Source organism: Mastigoproctus giganteus, chromosome 3, assembly GCF_048544385.1.
Source record: "Mastigoproctus giganteus isolate SK-2022 chromosome 3, ASM4854438v1, whole genome shotgun sequence".
NCBI lineage: Eukaryota > Metazoa > Arthropoda > Arachnida > Uropygi > Thelyphonidae > Mastigoproctus > Mastigoproctus giganteus.
Genome location: NC_143577.1, coordinates 191,072,007 through 191,083,714, shown reverse-complemented (window position 1 = coordinate 191,083,714; position 11,708 = coordinate 191,072,007).

Genomic DNA, 11,708 nt, shown 5'->3' with positions numbered 1-11,708 from the left:
AGAGGAGGACGAAAATGTCCCCCCTCCCCCCAGGGAAGTAGGTTTAAAGGTGAAGGAGGCTAGAGTGCCCTCTTCAGATCGCCATATGGCTATTGGCAGCTATTGTTTCAAGTTTCTTTATTCATGGGGCAAGCTCCGTCCTTGTGCTTGTGTCCCTCATCTTTAGTTGCAGCCTTTACATTGTGCTGGCTGGTGTCTCAATAGTGGTACTTGATGTCAGTCATTGTAGATGGTGATTAATGTCCTTCTCCTGATGAAGAGGTCTTGTGCGAACTGGGATAATGCTCTATATTCATCCTCAGTATCTATGAAATGGGATTCCAATCCTTTTGGTAGGTATCTTATTTTTGTTATAAGTACTCCTCTGAGGTCTTCATATTGTGGGCACTCGTACACTATGTGATTCCAGCTTTCTGTCTCCCCGCACGTACAGTTTGGGTCCTCAGTGAGTCCGAATCCGTGCAGCTTCTCATTGTAGGGTCCGTGTCCTGTTATTAGAGATGTCAAATGGTACCCTGGGAAGTACCAGGTCGGCTGTTTTGGGTAGATTTTCTGGAGGTCAGGTAGATATCTTCTGGTTATCTCACCCTTGGTGGTCTCCGTCCATCTTCTCTGCCATAATTTTAGCAGGTGGTTCTGTAATCTAGTTTTTTCCGTTTTTAGGTTGTTCGCTGGGTCAGTTGTGTAGTCCAGATGTGTGGCCGCCACTCCCCTGGATAGCAAGTATAGCAGACCTGTGCGAACGACCTCCAGGTCCAAAGGAAGCGCTCCAGCGAGTACCTGTAGTGCTGGAGTACTCACTGTACTACACGCACGCGTCGTAGTTAAGAGTATGGTCCTTTGGATCATGTCCAGAATTCTTCTATTCACTGCCAGTGCAGTTTTTGGGAACCAAATTGCTGAGGCGTAAGTAATTGCTGGGAGAAACGTTGTCCTGTAATATAGCGTCAGGGCTCTTTTTTTGAGTCCCCAATCTTTCCTAGTAACTCTGGCTACCAGTGCAGAATAGCTCCTGATTTTTTTTCTTATGTACTTTAGGTGCAGCTGGAACGAGAGGTTGTTGTCCAGCACCACGCCTAGGTACTTAAGTTGGTTTACAAACTTAATGGTGACATTGTTAATTTTTATTTGCGGTGGTCGTCGCAATTGCAGGGTTCCTTTAAGCAGGATTGAAGAGTTCTTTGTGGGTGAAATTGTTAGCTGGTGTTTTGCGGCCCATTGCTGGAGTTGCTGCAGTGCTTGGTTTGCGTGGGTTTCCAAGTGGGCCCGGGAATCCGCTCCCACGGTCAATATCAGATCATCAGCGAATGCTTGTGTCCTGACGGGTCCCAGATCCATCACTAAGAACTCATCTAACACCATATTCCACAGGAGTGGTCCCAGCACCGACCCCTGCGGACAGCCTCTGTGTACTTCTCTTGTGACCTTATGGTATTCTACATTGATCTCCACTCTTCTATGTGATAAATAGTTTTCCATGACCTTGAATAGGTTTGTTGGCACCCGTGCCTCCCTCAACCTCGCCAGGACGCTTGGCCACCAAAGTGAGTCAAACGCCCCAGCAAAGTCAACCGAGATGAGAAGCAGGTACTTGTTTCTACATTCTTGTACCGTCCTGAGTAGGTTTCCCAGTGCGTCCACTGTCGAGGTCCCTGGCTTGAAGCCATACTGATTCGCGGCATGGAGTCCAGCTTTTCCGTAGTGAGCAATTATTCTTCTGTGAAGTAGTCTTTCGAATACTTTACTTACCACCGAGAGCAGTGCGATGGGTCGATATGCATCTGGGCTTTCTGGGTTTTTTTGGGGTTTTTTTGGAATTAGTTTTAAGTTGGCCGTTTTCCATGCCTTTGGAAAGTGGCCGGCTTCCAGGCATCTGTTGTATAAGGTGAGCAATAGGTACGGTGCGTATTCAACAGTTTTCTTTAAGATTTCCGGCTCAATCATGTCGAGACCTGGGCATTTCTTGCTTCTTACTCGACTAGCTGCCACGCTGAGCTCGTCATTGGTAAAGGGGGGCTCCATTGCCTGATTGGTGTAACTGGCATTGCTCTCGCATATTTCTCTCTGTGCTGTTAGTATCGGCATCGCTGGTTTCTGGTAGATTGTGTCCAGTATATTGTCCATCGACTGCTCCCAGGTCGTGGTAAGGTTTCCCTGCCGGGTCCTGGTTGTGGCATTCACCTCCCCTCTGGGCATTTTGTTGGTGGTTACCTTATAGACTAGGCCCCAGGGGTTAGTGTTTCCTTCTGTGGATACTAAGAGCTCCCAAGAGCGTCTTTTGCTCTTCTTAATGGCATCAGTATAGCGGTTTCTTATCTCCCTATATTGTTGTCTCAGGACTTCGACTTCGTTTGCAGGCCATGATCTGCGGGCCCTCTGAAAGTCCTTCCTTGCTTTTATCGTTTGCCGCCGGAGCATGGCAATTTCTCGAGTCCACCAGGGTACTGCCCCCAGTTGGGGGTGTTTTTTTCTTATTGCTTGGTTACTGATAGTTGTCATCAGTTCCGTAGTAACTTTCTGCAGGTCGTCTGGGCTGTTCAATGGGTTCAGGGTTAGTGGGTTACTGTTGATCGCTGTGGTTAGTAGTTCTTTGAATAGCGGCCAGTCCGCTTTGGCAACTGCATATCTATGGCATCGTTGGTTGATTGTTGTTGCTCTTGTCATTGTTCTTGTTATTGTGCAAGTTATAACTCGGTGATCCGAGGTGGTCCAGGCTTCCTCCACCCTCCAGTCGGCCACGTGGTTCGCCAGGTTCCTAGTGGCTAAGGATATGTCGATTGTGGCCTCCCAGAGGGTGTTACAGAATGTCGGTAACTGGTGTGGCTGGTTTAGGACCGCTAACTGTGATCCTGTCAGGTAATTCTCAAGCTGCTGTCCGTTTGCTGTCCCTTTTCTATCATCTGTAGCGCTATACCATACCGGGGAGCGGCAGTTTACATCCGCGCCTATTATGATTCTTTCGTTTGGCAGGATGTTCTGTAGGTAGCGTAGGTAGTTGATGGCGATCTCTATTTCTTGTCCCGGTCTACTGTATAGAGCCACCACGTAGAGGGAACCCAGTGCTGTGATGAGTTGGGCACAGGCTGCCCAAGCCGTGCATAGTTGCGTTATTCTTGTTGCGGTAATATTCTTGTTTCTGACCAATACCGCCGCCCACGGGGTGTCTTCTTCTGTGTGGATCACTTTATATTGTAATGGGTAGCCCGCCACCCGCCTTGCATGGACATACGGCTCCTGTAATATAATAACGTCTATGTTCTCTTCATCGGCCTTGACCCGAATCTGGTCAACCACCGCTTTTGCTCGCTGGGCATTTGTTTGTATTATTTTTATCATGGTTGTGTTATATTTCTTAATTTTTGTACCCATAATCGATTCTGTTTTGGTAGGTGCTCTTGGCTTTTATATAGATTGGGCAGTTAGGATCCCTGATTGAGTGTGTATATTCGAGTTTCATTGTTTTACAATTTGCGCATGTGGCTTCCTTGTCTTTGTGTGGGCATTCTTTATATTCATGTCCCTTTTCAGTGCAATGTCTGCATGTTGGGACTGTCTGGGAACAGACGTGGCTGGAGTGGCCGAACTTACAGCATCTAAAGCATTTCGGTACTGCCACCCGCTCACGAAAACGATAGCTTCCCCATTCTATGTAGACCCTTGTCCGGTCCTTTAGGACTTGCCACGCTTCCGGGATTAGTTCCACACTCCAGCTGTTTTTTAAGCCTCCTCTCGCCTCTATGTGGAACTTTGGTGTTATCACTTCTTGTGGCTGCTTGTCCGGGATCTCGCGTTGGAGGTTTCTGTGGTAAAGTTCTTCAGCTATCTGGGTGGCTGTAATTTCTGGGCTAACGTCATAAATTATTATATTTGGTCCCTTCCTTTTGGGCGGCTGGGCCGTTAATCCAAGGGCTTCAATCTTGGGGTTTTCAATGATGCTCTGGATTTCTTGCCTCGTCTCTGTCTCTATTACCAGCCCTACGTCTCTCATCTTTCTCATCCCTTTTATTCGTGTTAGCTTCAGATCCTCCTTCATGTTATTTATTACTTTTGCTTTGAGGTCTTCGCTTGTGGGAATTTTCCCTGTTTGTTTCGGTCTAAGTATCACCAGGTTTGGTGTTGGTAGTAGCGTCTTCCTCTTCTGGTGCGTTGTTATTGTCTGGTGCGTTGTTGTCTGTTGCGTTTCCGTTGGGGTCCTCAGCGCTTCTGTATATGTCGGGGCGCGCTGTGGCATTTGTCTTGCCCCGCATTCGATGTAGGCGTGTAGCCGTGTGATGGCTCTCTCGTTTTCAACATATGTGTCATGCAGGATTGTCTCCATCTTGTGAAAGATGGTGACAATCTGTGATCTCAGGCCAGACGATATCCTACTGGGATTCTCCTTAAAAATGGTTTCGAGGGCCGTTTTCAGAAAGAGAGTTTTCTCGTATACGGAGCCTTCTGGTATGGTATGGTCCAGACATAGTTCTTGTTGTTTTTCATCATTTCTTTCTTTTTGCGATGCATTGGCTTCTGGCTGTTCCTTTGTTTCAACCCGAGATCGTGTTTCGCGTTCCGGTTCGGGAACCAATCGCTTGCGGGTTTTCCGCTTGGTTGGGGGGGTCCCAGGTCGGGTGTCCTCTATATCCTCCAGTTGATCAATAATGATGGGATCATCATTTTGTGTCTCTGTCAGGGAATGTTTGTGCTTATCTTTCCCCTCCATATCCGTGGATTCCGGATTACCGGGACTGTTCGGTTAATCGGGTTCACAATGTTGGGGTTAGATGGTTTGTTAAAAATGATGGCGATTGATGCCAACCACAAGTTCGTGGGTGTATTTGAAGGCACACAATGGACTGTGAAAGTTTTGGGTCTCCCCACAGCACTTTGAGCGGGGGGAGGGGAACGCCGGATATATAAATTCTCCTAAAAGGACGGGATTACTTTCCCAGCGTGATATCTAGTAGCGGCGAAGACGTTCATGGCATTCAGGTTTCTGGTAGAAGCACAGGTGCGAAGATAGCCTCTTTCTCTCTCCGTGGAGAGTTTATGGTGGGGGGGGGGAAACGCCGGATATAGAAATGCTCCTAAAAGGACGGGACTACTTTCCCAGCGGGATATCTAGTAGCGGCGAAGACGTTCATGGCAGTCAGATTTCATGGCAGTCAGATTTCTGGTAGAAGCACAGGTGCGAAGATAGCCTCTCTCTCTCTCCATGGAGAGTTTATGGTGGGGGGGGGACACATTAAATTCATATTTCTTTGGTGATATTATTCGGTAAAGGCACAGATTGATAGAGCACAACAACTGCTCAGTTTGCACTAGTTGGGGCACCTCCCCAGTCAAGGTGTCAGGTGGAAATGCGGCCGCCGTGTTATATCGGCAGCCTCTCTATAGCCCTGTTGTCAGCGACATGGTGACCATGCGGTCTGGCAACAAAGGATACAGATAAATAACGCTTCAACCTGACCAAATTCCCAATATATAGGCAAAATTTTCTCACCAAAGGAATCCAGTCCAGTTTGTCTTCAAGTGAGGATACATTTCATGGCACTGACAGAAGTAAAACACATATTTTAAACTGAAATTAGCGGAGCGATGAAACACACGTCTGTTCACAACGGCAGCCATATTGGCGATCCCTCAGGTTTATATAATCGTTTCTAACTGCTTCCATAGAAGCCAATAAAATTAGTATTAACTACTATGATAGGTGCAATATGGCCTAAGTAGCCTTTGCGCCAGAAAAATCCAAGCACAACAACAGCTACAATCCCTGCTAGCGAAATCACTCTCCAAACCCAAATCGAAGCCGTTGCTGTGCGTCTGATTAGTTAGATTGCGTTTACACTAGTCTCAGTCTATCTCCTACAAAATTATACCTACACTTATAAAGATCTTGAAGAACGTTTAATACAGCTACCTCCCCTGTCTGCTTGATAGGGGATTTCAATGGCCATCACCTTTTATGGGGGTCCTCTAAATTAGATAGATCCTCGTTCTTGAACCAAAGCCGATCACACGCGGAAGAGGCCGAACTGAAATCATTATCCAGGAATGTACGTTTAAACTGTACGTGGATGCTAGGTGTTTCTTAAAATCCTGCTGCTGTGTATTACGTCCGCTACGTGTTGAACGAGTTGATGGAATACTTCTGGCAGTCCGTTTTGGCTTCTTCGCTTTTCGTGTACATTTGCAGTATCAACTTCCATGACTCTTTCCAAATTCACTTTTAAAATTTCTGGGAAGATTTAAGGCTCTGAAGATGTGAATGAATCTTCTCCAGTTTCTTTGTTTAACGCCATTGCACGCTGCAATTTCTTCCGCTGTCGAAATAGCTTAGATCTCTCTTTTATACTCAATGGAGGTGGTTTCGCTGGTCGCATTGCACGTACACATGCTCTATACAAATTACAACGCTCACTATTAATCTTCGACATGTTGAATTATAAATTTTTTCCCGTCGAAATGTTTTATGATGACAAAAGAAATACCATGACGCAATCAATAGGGGTACTGATTGGGTCATGTGTCGTTCTTGCCTGGTACGGAGTGGTACAATGGTGTGAGAAATGAATCATATCGTGTCCCATTTTCTTGCAATTTTTGTCAATGCACGTGTAAGTGCGCTATACGCCTTACACCGCTCAGTCCAGTGGACCCCCGCTTTACGATTGACGCTCCATAACAAAGTACCGTTCACTGTATGATATGTAGTAAGCGCCGGTCATTGTGATCACGTTTACGAATTGAATTTTAATTCAATTAACGGCGATTCTAATTAGCCAAAACAGAAGGAATATTATCCACGGGCTATAGAAGTAAAGATATAAAGCACAGATTTACACTTTGTTACCTCATTAATTAACAAAATTAAAAAATGATACGGGAAAATCGGAAGAATATTTTCCATAGGTTACAAAAAAAAAAAAAAAAGAAAGAAAGAAAGAAAATAAGAGGGAGGAAGGGAAGAAGTCAAATACACCGGATATTCCACGGTGATCACTCTCCCAATTACTAACCGAACTTAAGACTGCTTAACTGTGGTGACCGTACAAAAACCAGGGCATTGAGCCTAGTACGATAATTGGCTGTTCAGAGTGCCTGTAATGCGTTTACTTATGGCTACTGTGGCATTTTCGTTGCGTTTTTTGTCAATCTACGAACGTAAGTTACTCCCATCTGAAAACGGCCTGGAGCGCTCCTAAAGAAATTTCACTTAAAAATGTCCTTTGACTAAGGTAATTCTTCCTAGTTACCTGGGCAATTGCTCACATATTCATCTGTTAACTGCGAATGTTCTCTGGTTGGTGTCGATGTTACTGGACAAAAAACTAGTTTTAGAGATAAAAGCACATCGTGCTATTCTTGCCGAATACTGCGTAACTCAGTGGCGATGTGAAAAAATACACATAAAATTTTCTCGTGTAATTGATACAAACCCAGTATGAAGTGATTTTAATCACCGTCCTCTCAGGCAGAAGTACGGTGATCAAAACATAACCAGGTTTAATCAAAACTGGTTTTGTTTTCATTAAAGCCAGGAGGACTCCTCGCATTAAAGACCCCGACTGAAGAGTGGCCTTGACACTTCTCTAAATATGTCACTTAAAAACTAGGGCGTTCTCGCCGAATTAACGCTAGTGTAATATTAAGTGCAAAACCAGTTCAACTCTGTTATAACGGTGTGGCAGTACGTACGTTACAACTCGCTTCGTTTTATTTAGGGAACAAATTGCATTTTTAACTGCCATTCTATGTCTGTGGTTTGGTGTTGCCATGAGAGTGCTCTGATCTGTTGTAGTTTATCAATTACAATATGTAATCTGAAATAGGCCCATTTGCATGTTATGCGAGACGAAAAAATATGGAATAATTTGAGAAGGGGCTAATCCTTCCACACGAATAAGTCCCGAACAAGTAAAAATGCATTATTGTATTCATGTTCCTTAAGTCTCGGTATATTGACCACTCGGCTACGGCGGTCTAAGTTCTGTGATCTGATAATTGATTTAATGGTATGTAAGAATTAGCATACTTCAACTTTATATTTTTTCTAAAGTGATCTAAACATGAGCTTGCAATTCTATCACCGTCCATCTTTTGATGCCTAGTTATTCCAAATAAGGTGTGTTCAAATCCATAATTGTTTAAAATCGAGTATTTGAGTATCACATTATCTGATTCATTAGTAAGTATATTAATATCAAAATTTCCTACAAGTACAGACTTATAAGTCTGTATGTCATCCCATTTAAAATTGTGTTTTCTAATTCTATTAGGAAGTTGTTTATAGATTCCGATTGTGGCCTATAAAAACACAAATCATGAATGTGTTTTCAGAATCTTCTCCTAATAATTTCAAGCAAAATTTTCACAAGACTGATTTAAGTATTGTACCTTTACTGCCTTAAAGCATGTTCTATAATAAATTATAATTCCTCCACCTCTCCTAAACTCTTTCAACATATAGAACTTGTTATAACCATGTACGTTATAATGAGAAATTTCATCTTTTTTTTTTATGTTAACCTCTGTTAAAGCTATAGATGAAATATATTCTCTCATTGTGTAAGATATAAAATCTTACATGTAAATTGTATAAAAAAAATAACAGATCGTCGTTTCCAAACTGAGTAATTTAATAAGAAAGGATACGTCAGGAATAGTTATATTGTAAAATAAAATATAAAAAAATCAAGTAAATTGAACAAAGTGGATCGTTAAAAAATGGGTGAGATTAAATTAAGGAGAGAGCTAATCGAAGGCAAGGGAGAGTCATGGGAATTACTGCACGAAATTTCTACCAACAGATGGATAAACACTCAGCTATAATTATATATCTTTATTGCACGCAGTGATTGGTTACATGATTGCCTGATGCAATAATACCCACGACAGCGACAATGCTAGGGGTTTAACATTAAATAACTTATACAGGAAAAAGTACTTAAAACATATATTAGGACGTAAAACGTATAATTACAAATTTTACATGTAAAAGTAATATTAACATGTGAAATGAAGTCACATGAAAAGAGGATGGCAGTCACTCGGTTGAAGACGAAAGCTGGTCCCTGATGATGCGTCTTCTGTACGATTTGTCCTCTATGAACTTTTTGTAGTCCACATCCATCTCCTGGACATTGTGGAGCATCTCCATGGGCAGGAATCTATCCCCTATTCTGAGCCTCCACGCCACAGACTGCAGAGAGGGTAGGGCTCTTAAGGGTTTTGGGGGGATCCTCCAATTGCACATCTGCCAAAAATTTGGCGTATTGACTTCACCCGCTATCATTTTAATTGACACAAGCAAGCGGAGGGCAAATATCCGTTTGGAGACTTTTCTGTAATTTAGAAGTTGGGTGATATCTGAAGTATGTATGAGTGGTGGCAGTTTATGCTTGAAGAGGACCCACCGAAGAAGCCAGTACTCATCAGATGCAATGGTTTTTAGCGTGGCTTTCGTTGCCGACGCCCAGATTTCTGACCCGTAGGTGATGGCTGGCTGCAGAAAACGGTATATGTATTGGAGCGTGTACTCAGGCTCTGTGACATGAAGGAGGTGTTGTTTGGCAAGCCATCTTGCTCTGCAGACCTTGTTGTGAATGTCTGCAATATGGTGTTTGAAACTGAGTTTAGGGTCGAATATAACGCCGAGATCTTTGTGCTTAATGACTGGGGCGATGGGGGTTCCGTGGATTTCCAGGTTTCGTTGCGTTGGGTTTGATTTGAGGGAAAATACCATTTGTGCAGATTTTTTTGGATTTATCTTAAGAGAGAACTGTGCCAAGTATGTAATCAGATTCTTGAGGCTGTTGATAATGTTTCCAGAAACAGAATCAGGTCGGGCGGTCCCGTTGATCCGATAGAGGAGCTTCAAGTCGTCTGCATAACTGATAAATTCTGTTTGCTGACACAGGAATGGGTGGATGGCAGCCGTAAAGAGGAGCCCTGAGAGAACTCCGCCCTGGGGTACACCTACACAAACTTTCCTTGCAAAAGATTTTTTATTCACAGTCAAGTGAAGGACCCTGGTCGTAAGTAGTGACTTCAAGAATTCCAGTATATTGCCTTTTATCTGGTATCCATCCTCACAAAGTTGCAGGAGGGGCTGGATGTCTATGCAGTCGAATGCAGACTGGATATCTAGATAAACAATTGCCATCTTAGCCCTATCTTGTAGAGCCCCCAGAATGGTGTTGGTGGTTTGCAATAGGTTTGTAATGGTGGACCTGCGTTTCAAGGTATAGTGAATGTATGGTGATTCATATGGCAGAACCTTGTTGGTTAGGATAGGAAGAAGGCACTTCTCCTCCATGACTTTGAGGAGACATGAGGCTTTCATTATTGGCCTGAATTGTGAAATTGATGTCGCTCCTTGTGTTTTGGGGATTGGTCGGACAATATATTGATTCCAGGCTGTTGGGAAACTTTGCGTTGTGAGGATTCCATTGAAGATACCTAGGAGTGCATCAATGATGAATACACTAACGCTCTTAAGAATGAATTGTGGGACCCCATCATATCCAGTGCAAGACGTTGGTGGGATATCATTGATGGCCTGGATAAGCTCTCTTTTTGTGATGATGATGGAAGCGAGGACATCTCGCTGACAACTGTTGTGAATGCTCTTAAAGTCTGATGCTGACTTTGGCTTAAATCTTGTGATGTGGTCTAGCCATTCAATTGGATTAAGTTGTTGAGGGAATTCATCATGCCTTGCCTTAAATGGTGCTTTCTCGATCTTGATTGTTTTGTCGATATAGGCTTTAATGGCTTCAGATTTGCTTGTATTGAACTGGGCGCGGGCTCTTGAGTATGCAATTCTGTCTATTGGGTCTAATTTTGCTTTCCATTTTGCATGTAGTCTTTGTTTATTCCGAAATTTAAGGCTGAGATCTTGGGTCCACCATGCTTTGCTTGGACAGGAGATTGAAACTGTTTTTGACGCTGCAGTTCGAGCAATAGACTGCAGCCAGCAGGTAATAAAGTGCAGCCCGAGCTGTGGATCACATTGGTTTAGGGCTTCCCAAGGAAAAATAGATGCTGCGAAGCAGCATTTCTCTGGATTGAGGAGAGAAGGGCTAATCACTGTCTTCTTAACTGGTGCCTGATGTTGCCAGGATGTCCTGGAAGTGATTGGAAGAATGAGGCCTACTGGTAGATGGTCTGACATGAAGGCTGTTTCCGGTTGGCTGTCAACGGTGAGGGTGTCTGTTGCAAATATTAGGTCTAACAGGTTAGAACCTCTGGTAGGGGAAAAATTCTGGAGGGTCAGACCTACTGATGCCAGATTAGAAGATAACAATTTGCGAAGACTGTGTTGGCCTGAGCTAATATTAAAGTCTCCACACACTAGTAATGTTGCTTTAGGGTGGCATTGATTAATGATCCAGTTGGAGATCTCTTGTAAAGTGTTCTTTACTGTGGGAGGGGGGGATGTAGACTGTGCACACGTCAAGTCTGTGGCCTTGAATGCTGAGTGAGGCTCTTGCAGCTTCAAACAATTCTGTTTTTAGTGTTGCTGAGCTTATCAGTGAGAATTTTTTTGTGTTGAAGAGAATGCCTACACCACCACCAGTTGTCCGTTCTCTGGAGGCAAAAATGCCCGAGAAGCAAGTGGCTTGAGAAAATGCGAGGTCTTCTTCATTGGGGGACAGCCATGTCTCTGTGATACAAATGATGTCATACCACCTTGACAAAAGAAGAATTTCCATTGTCTGAAG